This window comes from Egretta garzetta, unplaced genomic scaffold (genome assembly GCF_000687185.1).
Source record: "Egretta garzetta isolate BGI_Z169 unplaced genomic scaffold, ASM68718v1 scaffold268, whole genome shotgun sequence".
NCBI lineage: Eukaryota > Metazoa > Chordata > Aves > Pelecaniformes > Ardeidae > Egretta > Egretta garzetta.
The window spans coordinates 182,341-186,887 of NW_009260600.1; the positions used below are offsets into that span (position 1 = coordinate 182,341).

Here is a 4,547-nt window from a genome sequence, read left to right on the forward strand (position 1 = left end):
TTTTTTTGACTGACCCGGGCATGAATCTTAACTCCCCAGCTCTGGCGCAAGCCCGGCTTTCCGGGAGAACCGCTCCGCGCCCTTCCCAGGCAGCTCAGGGAAGCGCTGCTGCCTGCCCCCCGCCGCGGCCGGGGGTGCCGCTGTGCCGTGTGCGGCTCTCCCTGCATTGACAGCCTGGCGACGTGGGTCCCCCCCCGCCCCCAGCCGCTGCCTTCTCGCCTCCCAGGGTGCCGGCCATCATCTCCATCCCCTGTAATGCTGACTGCGGCGTGGGCTGTGCTCCCTCGCTGCTGGGACGCTCCTGATGCCTTGCAAGGGCCGCGACTTGTGTTCATGGCACTGAGTGCCGTGCCTTCTCCAAATAAGTGATATTTTTTTAATGGACAGATAGTTAAGGAGCTGTTAAGACTCTTCTTGTTATTACTCCCTGGGATAAATCGAGTTGGGTATGTTCGGAGACACCACTTTTGTGCCTGTGAAAGGACTGGTTGGGGCAGGTATATTTTTCTTATTTCTCCACAGATAAGTGAGATTAAGCCCAGCAGTCAGGGGCAAAATAAAAGGCAGAAGGACAGTAATACCTAGGCTTCATTTCCCCCCTGCCCCCGGCACATACTTTTCTGCAGCAGTCTGTCACAGTTGAAATAAATGCAGAGCTCCCTTGAACCCTGATTCTTAGGAGACCAACAAAATACTTTCAACAGGCATCATGGGACCTAAAATGCTTAATGCTGCTAACAATCCCCGGGCTTGACAGACAGGGCACAGGATGCAATTCCCTGTCCCTCGCCCTCCTCAGGCAGTAAATTACTCATTGCTTTCTTTGTGTGTGCCAGAGGAGCTCGTTTTATCTCCTCCTCCCCTGCTTATCCCTTCCTTCACTCCAGATATCAGTGCCCCCCCCCCCCTTTTTTTTTCCGCCCCGGAAGGTCTAGCTGCTTAAATAATCTAATCAAATTTGTAAGTCGTTCTCTGCTGGTTTTCACCTTCAAGACTACTGCTGCTATTTCAGACCCGAAGAAAGGTCTTCTGCCCAAAAGCTTACCTGTTTTTTTTTTCTCGGTGGCAGCTGGCCTGATAAAAGACAGCCCCTCTTTTTTACAAACCACAGTAGAAAAAGAGCAACTTCCATCTTTAGCGGTGGGTTGAGTGACAGGGGAACATTTGGCTCCTTCTCCGTAGTGTAATATGCAGCTAAAAACATCCAGTTAGTAGGTGTGCTTCAATGTGGTTTTATTTTGAAGAGATTGTTCTAGAAAAATGAATATTTCTGTGGTAGTATCGAAACCTCTTAGAAAGTCAGCGATTGACTCAATTTACTGGAGTCAGGGTAGAAACCCTCTGGCGCGACTGCTAAGGTAGATGGACCTTCAGGCTGCTCTCCCTGTATTCAGAGTTGCAGCTGTGAAATGGGAGATACTATTTAAAAATGCGTCAGTTAAATGGGTCAAGGCTCCTGTGTGAACACTGATTTGATGTGGAGTTAAGTTAAACCAATATCAAGCTGGAAAAGCTTTAAATGAGACAGGGAGTGTTGACATGACAAGGTTTTGCATCCTTTTGATTTGAGTTGCTTTTTAAAACTGATTTAAATTCAGACAACCCTGAATAAATCCCAGGACTAGTTAGTGATATTTTAAATGATGTAGGCTTTGCAAGAAGCACTTCACCGAGGTTACCAGTGCTGAAAATTCCTTGTGATGCCATGTAAACAGATAATTATGTAATGTGCTTTTTGTGATGAACTAGATTAGAAAACACATGGGTTTTTTTTCTTCCCGGAAACCAGAGTTATTTGAAGAAAACCTTCGTGTTCCTCAGCTGCTTTCCATGCAGGCAGCTCCTTCAAGCACCTCTCACGTCCACCTGTTGAAGAGTAACTCAGAAATTTAAAATGGTCTGATTATTTAGTGGAACATACATTAAGTTGACAAGTTAGGGACATTTATCAGTCCAGGATGTTCTGAAGGTCAAAAGATTTGAGGGATGGCACGATGAATCACAAGAAAGTACCAAGATGAGCACCAAAGAAACCAAACCTTTGATTAGGCTGAAGTGAGAACTACTTGAACGTTGAGTGAACTGTCCTAATTAACATGGTAAAAATCACGCCACCCCCCCCCCAAGTGAAAAGACTGATAGCTGTTTCTCTGAGTGTATAAACTGCTGCTGTGTGTTAACCAAGGTGTGCCAGCTTTGGGGAATTACTACCTAGCACCCATCTCTGCGCAGAAATCGAATAATAAGCAGCATCTCTCCCGAGTGTGTGACAATTGACTTACTGCACACGGCCCATGAATCCACTTTTCGGACAACAGGTTTTGGTGACCCAGTTGGGACGACCATGAAGCCTTGCCTGGATCGACTTGCCAGCTGCCGGTGGGGAGGAGCTGCTCTTAGGATTCCAGCACGCACCGACCTGTTTGTTCGGGGATTCCACGAGTATTCTCCCCAATCAGAGAGGGTAAGCACCTCAAAGGTGCAACACATCAATTAAGAGACATGGCAAGGGGGGTGTAACAGGTGAAACACTGTATTAAAGGTATTTTATAGGCTTCGTGCACGCTTGACAGTGACAACTGCAGCGCATGAAATCTTGGGTAAGAACGTTCTTTTTTGGGTAACAATATGGGATCAGGACAAGGGGTAAGGTAGTCTGCTGAACTCCCCCTCTGATCTCCATTAGGATGCATCCTGAAGCATTGGGATAAGTTTTGTGGGGATCCCCTAACAAAGAAGAAATGAAGAGAGTACTGCAGTCAGTGGTGGCCAATGTATAAATTGGGTGATGGTGAAAAATGGCCTGAAATGGGAACTCTAAATTAAAATACTATTTTACAACTCATGTTATTTCATAGAAGACAGGGTAAGTGGGATGAGGTTCCATACGTGGATGCATTTTTCACCTTGCGGAATGATTTTGAAGTGAGAAAGAAATGTAAATTGTTGGTTTCTGATTCTAATGTTTTAATGATGATGAATGAGAAAACGAAACTACCTTCTTGTTCTATTTGTAGTATTGGGAAAAGACGCATAAAAATGGATAATGAGGAAGATGATGTACAATTGTTGGTTTACACTGGTAGTGAACAGAATGATGATTCACAGGGGAGGGGTGATGCTAGAAGATTTAGTCCTATTAGAAGCAGAACTTGTGCCCAGCAAAATCTGACGCTACAAGCCCGTGAGGCGGTGGGGCCAGATGGAATGAGAGTACCTGTAAAAGTGCCATTTTCTACCTCAGATCTGATGAATTGGAAAGAATCTGCCAGGTCATATCGAGATAATCCAGAGAAAGTATATTGGTCTTTCCAGACAATAGTTGGAAATCGTAATCCAGATTAGAGAGGTATGCAGGCATTGCTTGATAATTTACTTCTCCCTGGGGAGAAGAGAATGGTGTGAGAAAAAACACAGAGGAAAATATGAGGTTAAACACCAGGGATGGTCTGGATCATTGTATGCCTGCACAAGAACCTGGTTGGAATCCGGACACAGGAGCAGGGTGATTGGTGATTAAACAGTATCAACAGTTAATTTTATACGGAGTAAAACATGGGATGCCTAGACCTAAAAACTTTTCAAAATTGTATCAGGTGGTACAGGGCAAAGACAAGAATCCCTCTGCCTTCTATGAAAGATCATGTGAGACTGCTCAAAAATGGACAGACTGGGACCCAGAGGTTGAGGCTAATAGTGTAACATTTACAACACTTATTTGCGGGGCAATCAGCACCAGACATAAGAAAAAAAGTTGCAGAAGGTAGATGGTATGCCTGGAATGACAATGTCACAGATAATTGAAATTGCTTGTAGAGTTTATAATAATAGAGAAGAATTAGAAGAGAAAGAAAAACAGAAAGAAAAATTGAAAGATCAAAAATGAAAAGCTGCCATTTTGGCAGCGGCATTTACTCAAGCACAAATATCCTCTAGGGGATGGGGCTTCCCAAGAGGATGGGAATGTGGTAGAGGATGAGAAGCAATAAGAAACATTGGCAACAGAACCCCTTGGGGGTTGGATTAATGTGCATTTTGTAAAGAAAAAGGACATTGGAAAAATGAATGCCTAAAACCAAAACCAACTTGGTCACCACCCTCTGCTCCTATTCCTGAGGCAGATTTACTAATGATCAGTACAGAAGATTACTACTGACAGGGACCAGGGGCAGAAAAATTAATTCTCCAGCTGAGCCCCTGGTTCCAGTCAAGCTGGGGAATGAAACTCTTCATTTCTTAGTGGACACAGGGGCAACTTATTCAGTATTAAATAGTTGTAAAGGATCTATGAGTAAATTCTTTATGTCAATAGTTGGTGCCATGGGAAAACAAGAGGTTAAACCCTTTTTCCAGCCTATGATGTGCAAAATTGGGAACAGAGTATTAACCCACGAGTTTTTGTATGTGCTAGAATGTCCATTAGCTCTGATGGGACAAGATTTACTGAATAAATTGGGAGCACAAATAATTTTTGGTAAAGTTCAAGTGCATATTCCTCAAAGTAACGCCTGGGAAGCACAAGTTTATATGTTACAGCTCTCAGCAGG

The 4,547-nt window shown here is 44.1% G+C and overlaps 1 protein-coding gene across 1 annotated transcript in view; it reads right to left on the reverse strand.

Annotated features, from left to right (window-relative positions):
* Nucleotides 1-4,547, reverse strand: part of TPT1 (tumor protein, translationally-controlled 1) — a 10,849-nt gene that overhangs the window by 4,539 nt on the left and 1,763 nt on the right. The window contains exon 2 of the mRNA XM_009644772.2: nt 247-252. The gene's annotated coding sequence lies outside the window, so the exon portion shown is untranslated. The remainder of the gene's footprint in view (nt 1-246; nt 253-4,547) is intronic.